The sequence below is a fragment of the Anser anser genome (genome assembly GCF_964211835.1).
Source record: "Anser anser genome assembly, chromosome: 6".
Taxonomy (NCBI): Eukaryota; Metazoa; Chordata; class Aves; order Anseriformes; family Anatidae; genus Anser; species Anser anser.
In genome coordinates, this window is record NC_139726.1 from 4,078,846 (window position 1) to 4,100,648 (window position 21,803).

The following is a 21,803-nucleotide window of genomic DNA, read 5'->3' on the forward strand; positions in this document are numbered from 1 at the left end:
TCACCAAACATCATGAAATAAGGATGGCTTAAAAGTAATGCAGATTAATCACCAACTTTTTTTGATCTCTTTTGTCCCTTTACCACTGTCTGAAATAATTTCCACAAATAGGAGACGTTTCACAGTGGGTATGAAGTGCTCAGCTTTCACTCATCAAACTTTAATCGGAACTGCATTTTAGTTTTTGAATAAAGAACACTTAAAAAATTTAGATGCAAATTATTTTGCATTATTCATGCTCTAAGTGTCCTTGTAGATTTAAACACTTCTGAGGCCACCTTGATTCAAGTAATTACCTAGGCCCTCACTGCTCCATCATGAATAAGGTATTTTGTACAAGTAAAGTATGCACCCGATGAGCTTTTAAAGTGGCTTTACACTGAACTTGTGTATTGCTTCTCGTGCATGAGTGATTCGAACACGCGTCGCAATCTGTCTCAGGTGGGAAATCCTGGCAGAGCATCCATGAGTGACGGAACGAAGCCTGCGAGCCTCGGCGCACACTATTTCTTTGTCTTCGCCTAAGACTCTCAAAGTGATTCTCTCGCTCGAGTCTTGTGCCTCGTCTGAAAAGTCTGAGGAAGCAATAGCCGCTCGCGGGAGAGAAATGACAATCATTTCTCACTTAACTCTTTGTCCCCCGCCCCGCTGCCCATTCTCCGGCTGCCTGCGCTCAGGCACTTAAGGCGTTCACGTAAGATAATATAAGTCTCTCTACTTTTATGTAGCATTGTACATCTGCCTCCCCATCTGTCTGCTGAGCCTCCCTCACACGCCCGCGCGAGGTACCACCTGAGCGGTATTTTTCACACAATAGGACCAGCTCGGCGCTCAGCACCGCAGCCAAAGGCTGCTCGCAGCGGGAGCCGCTGCTGGAGGGGAGGCTCGATGTATATCTGTACGTATATCCTCAGCTGAACGAGCTCGCAAGAGTTAAATGCAATTGGCTGAATCTCGTAGTTGGCGTTTGTTGCAAAGTGCCCATGTTTTTTTTTTTCTTTTCCAGCTACATCGCTTTGAAGAATTATAGGAATTTTATGATGTGCTATTGGAGTTCCACTGGCAGAGATTACAGTAAAGGGGTTAAAGTTGGTTTATGTTAAAAAAAAATTATGCAGAAACCAATAAAAATAAACACACTCCAGTAGACTAAACTTGCTGGGCTTTTAGTTTTAGCTTAACAATAGAAGTTTAGATGAAATCCAACATTGCAGCTTTTAGAAAATTAGTTGACACTCACAGTTGATCATCTTTACTACACAGCGGTATAATTAATATTTAAACATTCTAATAATGCAGCTTGCTTTGCATGCACTTTTCAGCCCCACTACAGTATATTTTATCAGGAATAGTGCTAGCATTTTCTTAGGTAATGTCATTTTTTAAAGTTATATTTAAAATAGGATATTGGCTGCTCGCTCACTGCAAAAGAAATATCAATAGGCCAATAGGCAGGCTTTGTGCGTCAGTTTATGATTAAAGCGTGTCTTTACTGAAGACAATAGAAAATATATAAGGGGCTACTCCTTTGCCATCATCATAAAATAAATATACCCAGAGACGATGGGTTTAGAAAACTGTCTCTAGTTGTTCATTTTTCTTCATGCTATCTGTAATAAGGGGAACTTTTAATATCTAGATGCGGCACAAAATCAGGCAGTGACCCATGGATCTGTGAAATACTGCACCTCTGACACCCACTCATTTAGAGCCAGAGAGCACTTAATAAAGAAGTCATGCAAGTAAAAAAAAAGGAAAAAAATAAAAGAAAAAAGAAAACAACAAACCCTGAAGTTTTCACATGAGTGTTGTTGGGGTTAAGGCTTCTGTCTGCCTGGCAATTTAGTAAAATGGCGAGAAATCGTCAAAATGGAAAAGGGCTGCGCAGGTTTATTTACTTGTGAGAGCCTTTTTCCTCTGCCAGGGCTGGCGGTGGGAAGGCAAAGTTGTTTCAGGTGCTTTGCTCATCAGCTTAATCCCCCTGCTTAGCGCAAGGTGCCCTTTATTCCTGGTCATGTAACTTCCAGCGGGACGGGGTGTCCTTCCCTGAGCGGCTCTGGCCTCGCTTCCAGGGTCCTCCTGCCGCCAGCCAGAGGGGTGGCACTGGTGTCGTGACCGTCAGCCACCACTGTCCCATGGCTCCTTCAGGCAGATCCTGGGGAGCAGAAAGCATTCCTCAAAAAAAAAAAAAAAAAAGCAATCAACACCAATGACAAGACATCCGATACACCCATCTTGGCTGCCCCATGGTGCAAAGAGCATCTCTCGAGCCTTCTGGCTTGAGAAAGTGTCCACGCCCCGCAGCTTCTGGCCCAGCTCGGCCCTGGGGGTGTTTGTGGTGTGCCCACGGAGGTGTTTCGCCACCAGGAGATGGGGTCTGGGGGCACGGCGGCCGGGACGGCCGTCCTGCTGCGCGGCAGGTCGCGAGGTGCTTCCAGTGGAGCTGAGAATCTGGCCCTGGGCTTTGTCACGTTTTGTTGCGAGTTTGAAAGCGGGCCCATTTCTATTAATACTGTTAATAAAACACATATGTTTCGTCAGGCAAAACCGCCTTTTCATTAAAACAGAGCATAATTTCATGGGTTTTTTACGTTTGTGCAAAAATAGCCATTTCCCCAACATGTCACCAAAAGCAGAGTTGGGGAGTGTGTGTGCGTGTGTGCAAGGTTTCACCAAGCCACAAATATTTTCATGCCAAATACCGCCGAGCGAAAGCGCTCAGCATCTCGCTGCTCCAAGCCAGTCCTCGGGCCTCATCCTAATTGCCTGGGAGGCAATGGGAGTTTTTAATTTACTCAAAAAGTAGCAGAAAAAGGGGCTTTTAAAATTTCGCACGCGTAACAACCTCAGGGCTGACGCCATAAGACCTATAGCATGTGTGAAAACAGGCTGGGTGCCGCCGTGAGCTTTCTGCGAGCTGTGCCATACATTGCCGTGCATCATGCGCGCCTGCAGAGGATTTGGGGATGCGGTTTTAAGGGCCGGCATCGCGGGGCGTGGAACAAAGTGGCATTGTAGCGGCACAGGCGCGTGGGAGCCGCCGTGCCACATGCCCGCCGTCCCTTCGCAGGGCAGGGGTGGGAGTGGGAGTTTTAAGGAAACAGATAAACAGCAAGTAGAAAGTGCCTAACAGCTGCTTTAAAAAACCCGGCCGCGGCTCCCAGCCCCGCTGCATCGCCACCGACACATGTAGCGAATTACGTGCAAGAGCTGCTCCGGCTCTTGCGTTTCAAGCGAGGGAAAGTAACGCCGGGAGATGCTGCGATGGAAACGCCTGTGCTTGAGATGGGAGCAAGCTGCCTGTGGTAGTTTGGCTTGCTTCTGCTTTATCGGGTTTTGTTCCGTACGGCAGTTACACACACCTTGGCTGCACACAGCTAAAAGAGTGTGATCTATTTTAAACCTGCTGCTGAGGTGGTAAAGAAGAGATAAGTTGAAACCTAGCTGCTATCTCACTTGTGCGTGTGACAGATATGTCCAGAAATGGATAAAATTAAAAGCATTTTTCATATGCTAATAGCAACCTGGTTGAGGAAACAAATATAGGGAACAGAGTGGCAAAGTCAAGAGGTTTCTATCACAAGTATATTTCTTCCATTACCTAAATTATAGGACTTCTTTCTCAAAACTGATATACATATTTTCACTGTGTCTAAAAGAAAATTCTATAGTTCAGTTTGATTTCAGCATCAACCTTATGGCAGCCATGTGGGAGTGAGATTATGGGACATGTGGAACAAAAGTCTTCCAGCCAGAGGAGGCCTTCTGAGCATAATGATTCTTATTTAAATTAGTCTATGTTTTATTACTCAGTTGGGGAGGGGAGAAGGAAACCAAGGAAAAGAATATTTCTTTAAAACCACAGTCACCTGAATTGTAGATGAAGAGAAATTAGGTAGTTTGCAGCCTGTAGAATGGACAAACATTTTCATATCATAATAATCGTTTCAAGCAATCCTCATTTTTTTTTTTTTAATTTTACATTTAAATTTGCTTTTCTTGTTGGCATGCCTGCCGATTCATTTGTAAATGTGCTTTAAATTCCTTTGTATATTACAATGAATGCCACCTCTTTAAACGCTCTTAGTAATTTAGCGAACTTCTTTGCCAGTGGGTGAAAGTACAGTATTGTACACGCATAAGAAAAGGTACATTCATTATGCTTCACGTATGAAAAGGTATATTAGGAACGGTTTTGCTTAAAGTGGAGGGGTGAATGGAGGAGTCCCTGATCCATCACAGGGCTTTTGCATGTGTGAGAGCGTGTCTCTGTGAGCGCCACGTCCAGAAAGGCCGGTCAGGAACCCACCGGCAAATGCTTGCCTGTGAAACCTGAGAAGATTTCTAACAAGTAGGTAATCGTTTCAGGCCTACGCGAGGGGAGAGGGAGCTGAAAGCTCACGCCGGGGCAGGGCCGCCGCTGTAGGGAGAAAGAGAGGGCCTGGGGGTCTGGTCCTTGCACCTTCCGCCATGGCTGTCACGAGGCGACATGCCGCGTGAGAAGGATCCTGCGAAGAGTAGGCTTGAGACCGTCCCATGACCTCAAAGCCTGTTTTGGGGTCAGGGCTGACCCTCGCAACTGGCCATGCAACCCATTTGTGGTGAGGAATAAGCAGAGGAGAGAAAACGGGGTGGCCTGAGGAGCCTGGTGCTGTGCTGCTCCTCTGCCCAGCTCCTGGCCCTCAGCGGCTGCAGGCAGGCCCGGCTCATGGCGTTCTGTTGTGGTGCGGTGGATATGGCACGGCCCAGGCCTGAAGGCAAAGGTGGGCCAGGTAAAGGCCGCCCAGGGCAGTGCTGGTCATCAGGACCACTCTCTTCAGGAAGGACACAAGCCACCAACTGGGATTTTCTGTGAGGAACAGCCCCAATATTAGGGAGAGGGCTGGCCAGAGTATGGCCAATAAACACGAGAGCTGCGAGGGTTTCAATGAGACATTCTTCTCCAAACCAGAGGTCACTCATTTTGCACTTATTCCTTTATGTGGTTTCTGAAAGTTTAATTTTAAGGAGAGGATGTGGGTACGGTCTGTTTGTTTTCTTTCTTTCTCTTTCTCTTTCCTTTCTTTCTGAGCTCTTTACTTCGAATTAATTTCATGGAAGCGTGTGCGAATGCTTTCCAGTGGCATGCCAGCTGTCACTTTTCGATCGGGCGAACTCAGGCTTTATTTTCGAGATGCAATTTTAAGCTTGATTCATTGTAATAAGTGTCACTGTAAGGCCGGCGAAGGAGAGTTAGCTTTCATTAACATTCTTCAATTCTGGAGCCCATCAGGAGGTAGATAAGGTACCACCGGGTCCGTCCACCTCCCCGACCACAGGAGGACAATGCCAGGAATGTTTGCAATGCGTTTCTATTTTTGTCACACCTATGTGTGGCCATCCATCTGGTCTTAATCAATCAGTCTCATCCCCGAGCTTTGCTGTTCTCCCAGCTGAAATAATACACTTCTCCATCAGAGCTCTGCCTCAAGGAGGGTCACTGCTCACCATTCCCCAGACAAGGCATATTAACAAGGCTTACATATTTGTAAACATAGGTAAACCCAGGAGGGGCCATTGGGAAGGAACATTTTGAAATATGAATATTTTATGAATAAACCACTGTGTTGTTTACTTAGCGATATTACACAGGGAAACTTGATGAAGTACTAGAGGTAAATTTGCTTTAGCAAAAAAAAAAAAAAAAAAGTAAAAAAAACCTACCACCACCAACAGAAATCCTCGGGAGCACAGAGACAAAGATAAATGATGAAAGAGCGAGTGATCCACCACCCTATTTAAGCAGAGGTAGCATGTATAAAATATCTTTCCGAAAGAGCAGAGAAGTGGGTGGTGAATACTGTAAAATGTGCCATTTATTTATTTAGATTGCACATCAGGAGATAAAACAAATGAAAACTCTGACTTGTTAATAATTTACATTTAAGTGGAAAATTCTTACACACTGTTAAGATACCTCCAAGACCTGACACCGCAAATGCAAATAATTTACATTCTTTGTGCGCACAAAACTTAGCTCGTCTGGAGAAAAAAAAAAATCAAATATGTGTTCAGGGGGCGATGAAAACCAGGGTGCATTTACACTCTCATAATTACATTTATTAATTTCGGATGCCTCTTTTGAAGCATTCACAGAGCTGACCTTCCCATTCATCAGGTGTTCCTTGCTGAGAATCTGCTGGGCATACCTCACAACCTAGGAGGTAGGAGATGCAAAAAAAAAAAAAAAAGAAAGATTTCTTTTCAATAAGCAGCACTATTACTTTTCCCCTAACAGCTTATGCAAAAAGTTTTGTGGGGGAGAAAAAAGCCCAAGCAAAAAAGAGGAGTGTGCATAACAATAACTACCTCTGTCCCTTCTGTTTTTGTTCTTTTCATGTCAGGGCACTTTTTAGCCGTGCTGCCCGGGTAACTGCTCTGGAAGGTTGGAATATCTCTTGTTGAAGGAGGTTTGTGATTGAGGGCCCTCTGACACAACCTTTTGTTGCTCTGAGGTGTTTGATCCTCTTTCCCTTTCTTCTAAAACCAATCCCATCCCTTTAAAAAATGGATAACCAGCACTTCTTTTACTTATTGTCAGCTTTTGGAAAGTTGCTGTGGGGGGTGGTAGAAGTTTAACTAGTTAACCCCTTGCATGCTGATGCTGGCCAGCCGTCAGGGCTTCTTTTTCGCCCATTGTCGGACAGGGAATATTTCCATAGCTGCGTCAGGTATGCAAATCCTCTTTTATACCCAGCCATGTGACACGCCGGCGCTGGCCCGCGGACAGTTTGCTCGCCGATCCCTCTTGTGCCTCTCTCCGCGGACCCGTCGGAGGGAAAACACGCAGGGGCAGGAGCTGGGAGCCAGCCCCCGAATCAGGACGGCTGCTATTCAAGTGCGCTGAAATTTCAAAATGACTCAGAGTTTTGTAGTTGCAGATTTTCTTATCGTTCCCTGAACTGAAACTTGCGCGAGTCACTGCCGGCGCGGGCTGCTGCGATGTGCTCGGTTTTCGTGCTCTTTGAGAGCAGCGCCGAGCAGCAAGAATTCACAGAGAGTCACTCTTCAAAAGTGTGCGGCCAAATCTGAAAGTAACAAAGGAAGAGCACCTCAAAATGCGATGTGTAATAAGTGCGCTCACTCAGAGCCCTGTGATTAAAAGTGGGCCCGTTTTTTTTTTTTGTTTTTTTTTTTCAAAGGGAAGGGACACAACCCGGGCTATGGGGAAGAAAAGCAGCTTAAATGGATTATTTAACAAAAAGCAACTTATAGCTCCTAGATAGTGACCTACATTCTGCACACAATGATGATGTTTTACGGTGGTGATAGGGTTAATAACCTAACATCATTCATGTAGTGTTTTTTGAAAATTGAATTTTACTGCTACAAAGTAAATGTAACAGCCCTCTGGAGACAATATTACAGGCACTTTATTGTTTGCTAAGCTGATGTCATCTTTCTACGGACTGACTTTAAAACAAAGGCAGAACATTTATTACAAATATCACTGTGTGAAAGGAAATCTACTGAAATATTGTTTAGAAGGTGGACTGATAAAAATGTATTAATACTTGGCTTTGATTATCTGCAAAGTTATGCCTGTGGAATGCTTTCTCGCGTGATCTCTGCTCAACATAAATGATCGTCTTGGATATCGCATGTACTTTTTTTTAACGCAATCCATCGCTGAGCATGTGTTACTTTTAAAATGTGTTTTATAATATACTCTACAGCTCATTTATAACTCTTCACAGTTTCTTTGTAAGAATGTAAATGAGGTTTTGATCAAAACCTAAAATATTTCCCTTCAAAGCATTTTCATGTAAACAGGGCCACGTCTTCCCCATTGAAACTGGTGCAAGCACTCCCATGAGTGGAGTCACCAGGACTTGGCCCCCTTCTAGGAACATGGCTTGGCTCTGCCCTGCCTCATGCTGCGAGTGGTCCCAGGGAAGGAACTGGGAAGGTACTGACCATTAAGGCCAGTATTTGCTAACCCGGGTCCCCAGTCAGGTGCCTACATCAAAATCTGGTTCAGCAAAGATGCTGGAGCCTGAAGATTCATGGCCTACCAGCTACATGGGTTAAGCTTCGCGGCGTTCGGTCCTTTGAGAGCCTCGCTGTGTCCTTTCGTACTGAGTCTTAATGAAATCACCGGGTTTGAAAAGTCTAAGCTGGTTGTATATGACCCTGAGTTTTATGAGTTTTATCACTCCCATGCAGTCTTTCTAAGTACCTTTCAAGTGAACAAAATACATTTGTCCCTTTTTAGAAGAGTAAATGATTCATTTGCAAATAATTTAATATCCATTAAAGTTTAAATTTCCTTTGTTTCCTCACTTGCAGAGTAAATCAATGAGCATTTCAAAGTAATAAGTACGATGAGGGAGAATACATTTTGATGTATCACAGTATCGCTGTTGTGGCTTTTGCAGGTGAAGCATACAAAGATGTGAACAGCTTTATGAGGACGGGTGTCTAAGCAACTGATTATCTCATCTGTGTTGAAGGAAGACTGCAAGAGAAGTGTAGGAAAGAGAGACAAATTTAGAAAGTGAGTAGTGGAGCTAGCAGTAAAACCAGTAACTTGGTAGGAGTCTGTGTTATTAGTATCACTTCTGAGGTTTCCATGCATGTAATGCACTTTGCAAAGGTGGACATCTACCTACACTGCCTAGCAGAAGCTTATATCCATACCTTCTTGCTAAATGTCAAACGCTGACAGGTTGTGGCAGTTTTTATCAGCAGGATTAAAACTGGCAATTGGACTATAACAGTTTACTTTTAATATCCTCAGAGCAAAGTTTTCAGATTGCCAACAATTATCAAAGGGTGCCTTGCCTGTTCCATTAATGCTAATATTCTCAGATGTTTGAATACGATTTTGCATGTCAAGCCAATCTATCTGGCATGCTGCTGGACATCCTTTGACTGGTGTTGTGTGGCATTTTTTGCTTAATCTTTGGTGTTGCTCAGATAAATTTAGTCCTGCCATAAGCAATACTCGTTCTGACACCGACAGGATCTGCACATAGGTAGCTGACAGCAGGCTCTGCTGGAAAGTTAGAAAAGAGTTCAAGCTATTTTAAAATGTAATCAAGAACAAACTACTAACCTTTGGCTTAACTAAGGGTTGTCTGAACATGACTGAACACAAATGTCCTTGTGTTCCTCTATAAAATACTTTTTAGAGCCTCTGAGGCATCTTCACAAACACTGAACAGCCTCGTGCTGACTTGCTGACGAGGTAGAGCCTGTGGGTCTGACCCAAATCCTGCAGAAGTCACCCCAATGCCTTCCAGATTAGGTGTCCCAAGCGTCCTCTTCAGCTGAGCTTTAAGCTCCAAAACTCAAAGGCCATAAAAGATGAGAAGGTCTCTGTGTGGGCACTGAGACCGCGGCTTTCTCCAAAGGATTTCCTTGTCTGTGAGAGTTACAGAGAGAGGGAGGCACGGAGGGTTCCTGGCTCGTATCGTTGGGTGCTTCCCGAAGAAAATCAATTGACTTGTGGCCATTGATGGCAGCTCTGAGTTTGACTCACATTGGCCACTATTCCCAAGGCCTGTGAGAAGGCTATATATAACTACAATGTATAATGGTTGCTGTTAAATGCATCAGCTTTGCAAATGGATGCACTAGACATCTCCTTTCTGTCTCATGTACTACAATTGTTCCAATTGTTTGAAGTCGAGTGCTTTATGCCGCTTAGAAAGAAGTCTCTGTAATGTCTCCCACAGTAGATAAGGCCAGTTGGAATGAAAATAGAGGTGATTCTTTATTGAACCTCCGGACACAGGCAGGAGGCTGTAGTTGTCCAGCTGCTCGGCTGGGGCATTGCAGTGCTGATGCCCCTCTGCAGGGCTCTGAGGACCGGCCAGGAGTTTGCAGGTCCGGAGAAGAGCACCAAAACCACGCCAGCAAGTGTGCACACAGAAAGGAAAAATGGGTACCTTCGTTGCAGAGGAAATGTTGAAACAGCACGACAGGTTATACAATCAGCATTTCTTCATTATTTCAGTTGTACTAGAATTCAGAAAAGGTTCGGCCTTTCAAAAAAAAATAAAAATCCAGCAGCAACAATGGGTATAATCACACATTTGTACGTAAGAATTAGTTTTATGCAGCGCACTAGAAAAACCAAAATCTTGAGGAACACTTTCAAAATAACCAGAGAAAAATAAACCATTCCTTATGTCAGTCTTGTTAGAGAGGGATTAAGAAACTGGCAATTATTTTGGCGACCTTAATTGTTGCTCTGCAGGAAAATATGTAATTAGAGCACGTTCGCAGGCCTGCACACCTGCAGCACATCCTACAGTATAATGTCAGCTTTCAGTGCTTGCTGGTGCCAGGTTCTATCACAACCAGGCACAGTGATGCTCTGAGAACATTTCGGACTCGTGTAATGTAGCTTCTGTGTATGAAAGAAGCAGGCATTTACACTGCCATACAATGGAGGGCATTACTGCAACACTGGTTTCATTATTTTCTGACGCCTACCTTCAGCACTGCTCTGGTTTACTCAGTTTGAGGTTTTATTGTTACGGTATAATAGTCCTGTACATTTCTGAAATTCCCTTATTATTCAGCTTATTAATACAGTACTGGCTTGATTATCAGGCCGCAGTTGTGAAGGGGAAGATTCAGCGTGCTAGCAAAGTCAGAAGCTGGGTAAATTCCTGGTATAATGGGAACAATTGTTTGACGCGCTTCAGCTAGGCTCTCTGTGTGCATATAGGCGCCGATGCCAACGTACATATGTGCGGGCACGGTGTGCGTGGCGGCGGCCGTGCCTAAAAAGAGAGTGAGAAATGTTGGAAGCGATCTCCGATTTTGTGACAGAACAGGGAAAATTCTTTCCGCGATGCTCCTTGCCTTCCTCTTTTCCCCGCGCGGCTCCTCTGAAAAACTCCCGAGCTAGGGAAAGCGAGTTAAAATAAAGGAGCGGTGGAGGGAATAACTGTCTTGCAGCTAAATTCAGTAATCTGGCACGCTGATAGTTAACAGACTTCTCCCCCTAAGGGAGATACACTGTATTTTGCTATCTGACATGTTGTCATATATAAAGAAATCAATTGGTAATTAAATGATGCACCTTGTGAAGATGACAAAAGGCATTTGGTTGCGAGAAGAGAACTGGGTTGTGAGGGGTTTGTAATGAAGGCCTAATGACTATTCATAAGAGATTTTCAGTCCGTTGATCCACTTGACTGGAAAGTTCTGCCCTGGAGAGTTAGTGCTGTCAGATTCTCTCACCTCAGAAAGCCGCCGCGATCGACGGTGTGGAGTATGAGCGAGAAATTATCTAGTTGTTGCTCCAGGCCTGTCTTAGGTCACATGCAGAAGGCACACATCTGGCTTCCTGTAGGTGCAACCTCGGGATATAAACTTTGACTAATTTTTAAACTATAAATATGTAAGGCTGACACTGAATAAGCTACCTTTTATTCATGTTTTCATAAATTTTCTAGCGCGTTAAAGCCTTGTGCGGAGCTACCATTTTGGACTCCTTGGCTTCTGCTCTTCCCACAACAATGCCGTTTTCCTTTCCTCTGACAAATGACATTTTAAGAAATTTCTGTGGTGCAGATGGTGTCCATGTTGCCTCCCGTCTTCTCGCGTAAGACCGATGGACCAGCCGGGGTTGTTTTGGTAGGGTCACCTACGGAGAGGACCTGATAGAGATGTCAGGAGGCATTACAGGGTCTCAAAGCAGATTTTGCCCCTAGTGGAGCTTTTTCTTGGTATGTATTTCTCCGGTCACTAGCACTCAGGGTAACCATACCAGACCATCGAGTGTTTCCTCCTCCGAGGGATTTCCTGATCTTTTCCCTCTGCAGGAGGTCCCCTGGATGGCGACTGCTTGCAGTTGACACTCCAGGAGGCAGAAACCCACAGACCTTTGAGGAGAAAGTGTCCTAGTTAAAGGAAAGGTGCCAAGAGCTGCACCCTAATTGCTGAGACTACAGAGACGAGCACCTTTTACACGTCCATCTCCAGCACTGCACTCTCTCGAGTGCATAAACCTCTCTCTCATGAGTGGTACCTTATAATTAAAACTGAAAAGGAACAAATTGGCTCCAGGAAGCTTCTCCGAGGTACGAGGTGTTGCCCTACGTTGATCAAGTCCAGCACAGCTCCTGGGTGAGAGCCCTGAGCTCTGCACATATTTGCTTTTGAAAAGTGGCCATACACATTATCTTATCAGGCAGCTCACCTTATCAAAGGTAAACATATTTACCACCTCGTTAAAGGTTCTTTGCACCAGCACTTGAAAGCAGTATTTGTGGACAAAAACCTGTCAAAGTCACTGAGACAGACGGACAGGAGGACATTATGGCAAACTTTGGAGGCTTCAATCTGTCAATAGTGAAGCAGCAAAGTAATTCAATACATTATGCATATTTGAGGAGGCCTCATTGGTGTTTCCTTCTTGCGTATTGTGGTTACTGAATTTTGCTGATGTGTTTGCCGGAGCTGACAAGGTAGACCAAATGAATGGACAAATGCCAAAAAAACAATTATGTTTATTAATGTACATTGATTGCTTGTTTAGGATATAAAACAAATTAAAAAATACATTAGTATTTAAACCTTCTTTTTATAGCTGGCCTAATGACTACAAGTAATATAGTGTCTAGTAAAGGACAGTCTACAGTACCTATAACTCCTGCCTTTATTGTCATATTATTTGACCCAAATTTAAAAGGATGTTTCTCTCATCATTTCTTTAAATGACAATCTGTCTTATTTTTAAATATATAGGCCTTAAGTTGACTCATTAAGGCTAGAATCAGCTATCCTTGCTTACCTTGAACCCAACACTGGCCTTAGTGGCAGAATTCCTCCAGCGCCATGCCGCATGCCCACACGCACTCGGCCCGGGTGGAAGGTGTGATGGTGCCCAATCGGCGTGGGGAGATAACATGCCCCAAAACAGCACCTGCCTGCCCCAAGGAAGGACAGTTCTTCACCGACACGAGGCAAATCCAAGCCTTTGCCCATGTTTGCTTTTTTTTTGTTTCCCATTTCCACCACCCCCTTAGGCAACAAGGCTGGCAGCAGGTTGAGGTCTTTCCCCTCTTCACCCCATTCCTATATACGTACCTAAGACCAACCATGTATACTTCATCACCATACAGCATTTCACTAGGGGCTGACTGATACAAGGGAGAGGCGTCTGGGATTACATCCCAGGACTGTTTACAGCACAAGAAGTTGCTAAATAATTTTACAGTATCTCTTTTAAGTCTGAGCAAGAAAGTTATAGCACTTTAAGTTGAGGGCAACATCATTCAGAACGGTCTTAGAAGTACTGCCAAATAGCAAAGTGAAAGCCATAAAGTAAACATGACTTAGCGACACCTGGACCTTTCAGGTTTTATAGCAATTGTTTATAATGTTGGACTGGCCTCTAAAATATGTCTGCAGAAACGGTGCTGGAGCTTTATTTTACCTAACTCGCTCTTTCTTTATGTTCCACCCAGGCTCTACCCTTCATTATTTGCGCTCATTTAAGTACTTGTGTTTCCTTCCCTTGCTCTTTTACTTGGCGTTTTATTCACTAGCAGAGGCTGTGACGTAGATTTAGCAGCATGGTTTCCACATTTAACGGGTGTCTTTCAGAATTCCTCAGCATTATCAGTGCGTATGGTTCTGAATGTGGCTAAACTGGCTCCAAAAGACATTTTTGCCATTTTTTAGGGTCTGTTCAGAAAAGAAAAGCAGAGATGCCGTTGTCTCAAACAGCAGCTAAGATTTTTTTTTTCTTTTTTTCTTTTTTTTTTTTAAAAAAAAGGAATTAATTCCAAATCTACAAAAGTTCCCATAAAATGTTTTTTTTTTTTTTGCTGCTCTGTTGGAAACTATTCTCATACAATGCCCCTATAAACCTACCTCGGTACTACCAGGCCCTATTGGAACTAATGGGGCTTGACAGTTCTTCAGTTAAAAATTATACATGAGGGTCACTTTCCCTTAAATTATCTATTGTATGCCAGCTGTTCGCAACTACAATGGTCTTACTTTCTTCCCATTGCCTAAAATGGTTAGCTTCACTGCAAAGCTGTCGCGACTGTTACTGTAGATAGCTTTTAAAGGCACTACTTCATCCCAAGCAACACCTTGATGGCAACACTAATTTCAGATAGATTTTTATCGGGTCCAGGGAATGTTCGGATCGGTCATTTTGCTTGTTTCGTGTCACAGCACTTGAGTTATATCATAATTTCTCATTTGCTGTACAACTTTATTCTATTTTTACGCTTCTGAGTGATGCTGCTTTAAGTGCCCATGAGTGGTACTTCCGGACCAGGAGCACTATCAGAGGCAACCTCAGGCAGATAAAACTCCTTGTCTTTTTGTTGGGGAGGGGAGAAAGGGTCATCGTCAAGTGCTGTTTTTTTTTTTTTTTTTTTTCTTTCCTCTTGCCTATTAAAACTGAAGCTACTGCAGCTTTTTTTCATCAAGAGAGACCACACTTGGGTCATGGTTATTTCAGAATCAAAGCCTTCATCCTCAAACGCTTCTCGTTACTTGCTAAAGATTGCAGTGGTCATCTTTGGGCAGTAATTAGAAAGCCTGACACTTTTAAAGGATGCCTGTAGAATGAAATATTCCTCAAAGTTTTTTTGGTCCTGATTTGAAAATGAAAAGCAACTAACTTTCCTGGGCTGCTTCATACTTAAATAAACCTGCCACCCTTATTTCCATAGATTAATGAATAGTGGAAAACGCATGGCAAAGGTTTGTGCTCACACTCTTTTCTGCCTTATCGGGGGCATTCTTTTTAATTATAAGATAAGTGTGATTTAGTAGTCATTTTTGAAACCTGGTAGAGCTGCCTCATCTGTAGCAGCGTTTGATTTCGGCGTACCCATGATGACCCACACTTTCTATACCTCTGAGCAATTAAGCAGCGTAGAGCCCACGCCGAGCTGCAGTGGAAACCTGGCGCAGCTGCATATTGATGCTTAGCATTAATTCATTTAAAAACCTGGTCACTGATCCACAGGCTGCGGCAGCTGGACAAGATCACATATTGGTTGCAGTTACACGTTTCTCCTGCTCCATTATGTGATCTTTCAGGGGCTGGGTGCATTAATATGCAACTGTTCTGTTTTCTTTCAGCTGGCTGGTAAACTCTTTAACCAGTCGAACAGAGTTTGCAATTGTTGCGGTGCTGAGTGGGTGGATAGGAGCCGGGGCCGCAGCCTTGTCCAGTTGTAGATAGAATAAAATTGACAATGATGCAATGGAGCTGGCATCTGGACAACTCTGTGGGATGAATGGCACTGCTCTCGCGGTCCCTCCGGTGGTTGTATGCCTTGTAATAGCTAGCGTAGGAAGGGTGGTGAAAATTGATATGCACTATTACTACATGTATAAAACTTAACACTGGGGCCATAGCACAGGTGGGGGGTTCCTGTTTATTGATTTTTATTACTTTGTTAGAACATACGGCTAATGCCTTTATACTCCGGGAGCTCTGGGAGTGCTCACCTCAGGTAATAAACCTTTCTGTACTTTGCAGGAGTTCACGATTTACACGGGAGCTGGCGTTGTGCTGTGCAAAGCCGTGCCTCTCTCTTCCCTCTCCCTTTTGTACCGCGCAGCTGAAAGGGAAAAGGAGACAACTTACTGCGGTTATTGAGAATTTTGAAAACTGCCCGTTCCTGCTATGGAAATGGTCCCTTATTCTAATTACTCATATTTCCAAGAAAATTAGTCACACAAACTTATGTTATGTGTTGTCTCAGAGGTTGAAAGCAAATTAGGTTTCCAATAAGACAGTACATCAAACAAAGTAGCGTGTTCTTGATGCAGATGACTTTTTTTTTAGAATTATGGTTGGACACTTTTGGCAGACAGATTGTCTTTTACTCTATCAAAATGACAGTTTCTTTTGTAACTGCTACATTCATAATTAGAAGGAGAGAAGCAATCTGCCCAATTTAATATACTAAAAGAAGTTTAGTGTCTTGTGCTAGTAATTTCATTATTTTAAAATATGAATTAATTGTCTTAAAATAATATTGTTAGAAGTATAACTAGTAGGATTACGGAGCTAATTCTCTTCTTTTTAGAGAAAATCAAAGCTCCTATTAACGCACTTCAGGCTAGATCGGGATTTAAGGTTTCTATCAGGTGTGCGATTCGGGGGAAGAGGCCGGGGGGTGAGCGAATCCTTAATGCGAAATTCCTCCGTACAAAACCCAGCTCTCGGAGGTTTACTGTAAGCTTGCAGAGCTTAACTCGGGGTAATGAATGAGCAGAACTCGATGGCTGAGCGGAGCGGGAACAGAAGAAAAGGCCTTTCACCCCGGGTTCATGCGCTTGCCTCGCGGAGCTGGGTGCCAAGCGGGCTGCCTTTTTGTGCGCGAGAGGAGTTTCACACACAGTCCCCGAGCTTGCTTTGTTCCCGGGGCTGATATAATGGTTATTTTATCGCCAAAAATTGTGCCGCTTTGCAAAATGCAAGGTCTCCAGTCCCGATCCTGCGGTCAGGATTCACAGGCGTAAGATGTAAGTCAGCAAAAAAAACAGGCCTCAAAAAAAAAAAAAAAAAGGTTTACACTTTGTTCAGAAACAAAATTAACCTTGAAAGTTTAACTTTCTCTCGGGAAATGCGATCCTGACCCGGGCCGTACTTTGCACTGCATTAAAAGAGCAAATAACTTTTAATTTCTGTTAGAAACCCACGTGCCCCTCGTCAGCTCAAGGTAGGCCCGGGCTGAAGCCTGCGCCGTCCCCCCGGCAGCCTAGAGACTTTCGCGGCCGCTGTGCAACGAGCCGAGAGTTTCGGGACAGCACCTGGCCCAGGAGGGAGCACACCCGCGGGGACAGGTCTGGGTGCATCTAACTGGCACGCATTTGGGCACGTCCACGAGGGGATGAGGCCATCCTGGCCGCTCGGTAGGGCCCCGCCAGCGAGGGATTGGGGTGAGAAGGGCCGGGTGGCCCCAGTCGTGGGGAGGTGAAGGAGCACCCACGCAGCGCTGCGGCCGGGGCGCCCCTGTCAATACCGCATTTAGAAAAGGGAAAATACAGAAGGCTGAAAGAAAGGGAAAATACTCGTAGGCCTGAGGTCTGAGGCCTCACTCCACATCCCTTATTTTACCTCTTAACCACGGGCAGTGCCTCTGAAACTTACATATTTAAAAAAAAAGAAAAATGCATTTTTAACAGAGATGTTTTCTCTGCAAGGAGGTTCCTCCTCTTGGTGCTCTTCCCTTCTGCGTGGTATCAGCCAAGTCCCTGCCCTTTGCCATCAGCTCCATAGGAAAACAGCTGCAGAAAGACTTATCCTGACCGGAATAAAATCATTATGACACAGCAAACCCAAACATGACGTGTGGTTTCAACAGCCTCTTATGCCCAGCTCTGCGTTTCCTTTTGGCTGCGAGGATAAGGCTTTTCCACTCGCTGAGGACCAGCCTAATATGAACATTTCGGCTGACCGTGAGCCACAAGCAGATAGGGCGAATTTTGAGCCATTTTAAGCTCCCCACTTGTTCTGAGGCAGACTGCAGAGGTGGTGTTACTCCACATGCAGCGAGCAGCTTCTCACGGGCACTGCCACGCACACAAACAAAAATCCACACTAAAAGAACAGCAGTTCCATCCACAACCGGGGTATTTCTGGTGCCACCAAGCCTTAATTTTGCCCTCTTTTGCATAGATTGAGTGAGACACCTGTTAGGAAAAAAAAAAAAAGAAGAAAAAAAATGCAAAAAGCTGGTGTATACAGGTTCAGGCTCAGAAGATGGGATTTCCTGAACACATGCACTTGACTTTGCTACCTTGAGGGCCAGCATCATGCAGCTGCTGTGCTGGCCCCCTATCTGCTCAGCCCTGCACGAAGCCGCTGGTTTTGCCCTCAGCACCCCAGTGGTGAGCAGGGCAGCCCGCTTCTCCTTTCCCTTCCCAGGGGTCTTGCAGAAGAGGAGGAAATTGTGGGGTGAAGATGCCAGGGCACAGCCAGGCCAGCTTCCACTGCTCCCCCTTGCACCTCCCGACACAGCCATGCTGCAGATGCAAATGCTGCTGCTGGGGCAAGCTCGGCTGCAGGACGCTTGTGTGCGGTTGTTCATTTGGCGTGTGACTGCTGTTCTCCTGAGGAAGGCAAATGTACAGACAGATAGCGTGCATTTAGGGCCTCTAACTAGGAGAAGGCATGCAGAAGGCATGTCTCCAGCCCCAGGACATCGTCCTGGCCGTGGTTTGAGGGCTCACGCTGAACAATGGAGGTCTCAGAGCTCTTTAGAAAGGACAGTCAGATGTTTTTCCTAACAGAAAATGCCCGTGGTTTAGATGCACGGGTCACTGCTAGCTCTCCTGCTAATACTTTCTGCTCAATACATACCAAAGGGGAGAGCAGTCAGAGGCATGCCTATCCCTGGTATGGAGCCAAACGTTCATTTCAGTAATGCTATTTACTGGGAGACATCTTGGAGCTTAATATTTCGTGAAATCACTCTCGGTTATCTAGTTTTACCAACACAAGCAGTGTTTGCACTTTTTCTCCCCAATTTTCACATTCCCCCCACTGGTCATGGGGCGCCGCTGAGCTGGAGGCTCTGGTCCTGCATCTCCCTGGCGTGTCCCACGGCGTGCACTGAATCCGGCCACCAGGCCATGGGCTCGGAGGGGCATCTCTCACCTGTCTTTAAAGCTGGTAGGCTTCTGCAAGCATCTCAAGGGTTTCACATCTAGCACCACGTGCAGGAAGCACTGCAGCAGCCCGGGTACTTTTCCGTTTCTCGCCGGCGCCGAGCTGCACCGCGCACTCATCTCTGTACGTGCAGGCGCCGGGGCTGGAGGGGCAGCTTCTCACATCTCCGTCGGTGACCCCGAGCATCTGCCTAAGCCTGACGCGTACACAAACCTCTTCTGACTCGGGTTAGACAGCAGGGGGATCATTTTTGCTGAGCTCTTCTGGAAAACATGTTTGTGGTAGCTCTAGGCCAATAATTTTGTTTTCTAAGCGTTCTTACCTTGCCGGTTTATGCACTCCCAGCGTCTGCCTGGTCACCTTCTTTCCAGCAAACAGTGCTGGATTTCCCCTTGATATTGAATGCATCCGAGGTTGGCTCTTTTATCACTTTTCTTCCCAGTCTTGCAGAATTGCGGAGTCTTCCTCCTTTGTCTGGGGAAGGAGCGGCGCTGAAAGCATTTCCACCTGGAGGTTTAAATTATTTAAGTTGCAGGAACCAGACCTTTTCCCTCCTGAGTAGTTGTGGGTTTTAAAGGCTAAAATTGCTTCATCATGCCAAAGTGAAAGTATGCATAAATTATTTAGTTAAACCTGAGAAAATACAGACTTTTCTCAGTGATCTTTCAAGGGCTGCCTACTTAAATTTCAGAAGAATGGGCAGGGGTTTCTCCCTCTCTCTGTCCCCTTTCTTTCTCTCGAAAAATATTTTAAGTACCTATTCAGCCTTTTCTGAGATAAAGCTGTGACCAAAAATCGGAGGGCTGGGCTTCGAGCAAGCGTTTATAATAGAAAGTAAAACGCAGGAGAAATCCTGAGCGCCCGTACTTCATCACGGGCGCCGCATTCCCTCCCCAAGGCAGGTAGCAGCCTGCGGTGCCCGCAGCCGATGCTACGCAGGGCTCGTGGCAGGCAAAGCCCTGGCGGCCTCTGGTTATCAGGAAGTTAGGGCTCGGCTGTAAAAACAGAGAGGCGATTTTTTTTTAAACAACTTTCAGCCGACTGCTTTTTCTTTAATTTATGAACTTTGGGCCAGCTTGTGGCATTCTTGGTACTTTGCAGACCAGCGGTGGCTTGCTGAAGTCAGGATGGAGTAAGGCGGTGTTTGGTCCTCCTGTACCCGAACCCGGCCCTTTTTATTTTAAGGTGTAAGCTGCTGGCATTGAAGCTAAAGGGCTACAAGGGAGCGGGAACGGAGCTAAAGCCCCTCCGGGATCCCAGAGGACCCACCAGCACGGGACCTGGCTCTGTCAACACGCAGAGTTTACAGGACGGGTCCCCCGTGTAAGGAAATCTGATCTTTCCCCGGCTGATGTCAATATTTCTGTCATTGGCTCTGGGATCTAGATGAGGGTCAGATACAGGTATGTGAAAGAGAGGGGGGAGAAACAAGACGTTTCCCTGCGAAGGCAGTTATTTGTTTTACCGCGTATTTCATGCTCCCAGGCTCCGTGTGTGGCGGTGCAGCGCCTGTGCAAAACGTGAGGAGTTAAACGAGGGGCAGGACTGCCGTAGGATCAGGTTTGCATTTTTTGCAAGCAACTCATTTGGCCTTGCTGAGGTTTAACAAATAGACAGACAGGTAAATAAATAAACCTAGAGTAAAACAAAATAAAATAATGAGGTAAAATAAACAAAACGCGAAACAACGTGAAGTTCAGAAATGCCCTGACTGGGGAGCAGGGGCTTGCAGCCAGCCCCTCGCCCTGCCCTTGGTGCAGAAAGCGAGTCGGGGACACGGGCTGGGAGCTGGAGGGCGGCAGCAGCCGCGTGCGGGAGGATAAAGTGTCAGGGCTCCAAAGGGGTCTATCAGCCGGTGATTCATTACGTGAGAGACACTGACACCGTGCATGGCAGTGACTTCATGTTTATGGGATTGTGGCGTGCCCTGCAATGAATATGTGTTTTCAGAATGAATATAGACACCAAAATCCCTTCCGTTTTTAGTCAATGGAGCCCTTACAATCAATCAGGTAGATGATACCATATGTGCAAAACCAATAGAGATCACAAAAATACATATTTATCCAAGCTGGTCCTTCAAGCTGTTGTGGTAAGTCAGATAAATTTTGCATGTTTTTGAAACTGGAACAGCGACAAGCAGAAATCTGGAAAGGATGTTAGGAACTATTTTCTAATATAAATCCTGCTTAAATGCTAGAAACTCCCCGTAGTTTCTCCTGCAAACTCCAACACACTTTAATCAACAGTTTGGTTTTGTGAATTTTTTTCATCTATTTTGTACTTTAAGGGAAAAAAATCTTTATTTTTTTCCGGAAAAAGAGGTTTGGGAGAAACAACTTTGTAGTGGTGATGGATGAACTTTGCAGTTCAGCAAGAGAAGGGAGACAGGAGCCTGCGCTCGTGCAACTGGAAGGGAGGGGGGGAATAAATTGTTAAAAATCACAGTGTGAGATGGGGAATCTACTGTAACTGCAAATCTCATTGCTTTGGTGTAGTTTCTGCCACAACCTGCACATTAGCATTTTCTCTCTCTGAATTATTGTGAAGATTTGTATTATATGTAATTACAATACAAAGAGGCTCTGCCAGATAAAGCTATTTGTTGAAGTACTGTTTTCAAAAAACACGGAGTCCTTTCACACTTTAACTTACACCTTTTCATTACCTGCTAATAAAAGTACAGTGGATAGATTTGCCTAAACATGTCTTGCTAAGAACATTAACCCCATGGGTAACTCTGGCCTTTTGAGATACAAGCTTTAAATTTTAATAACATCTCAGGAAAAAAAAAAAAAAAAAAAAAGTCAAGCAAAGATACCAAACTATTTTTGCCCCTTTTTACCAATGTTGTAAGCGTTCTCGTACCGTAGATAACGGAGTTAAGTATAGAAAATGCATTGTGGCCAGGCTCCCGGATTCACTACTGCCATGTGAATTATAAATCTTACAAACAGGGGTGATACATCATTTTTTATTAAACTTATAACATGACTGCTGCACAAATAGTGTTTACATAGAAGGGTATACATTTAATTTACTCTCTGGGAACATTTCTAAAGAATATAAATTGCATTTTGAAAGCTTCTTTCCGCATAAAGTTCATCAATTTTTTTTTCTTTTTCTTTTTTTTTTTTTTTTGGCATTT

General features: G+C 44.8%; 1 protein-coding gene across 4 annotated transcripts in view; it reads left to right on the forward strand.

The window, feature by feature from the left end:
• Window positions 1-21,803, forward strand: part of ZEB2 (zinc finger E-box binding homeobox 2) — a 112,192-nt gene that overhangs the window by 32,253 nt on the left and 58,136 nt on the right. The window lies entirely within an intron of this gene.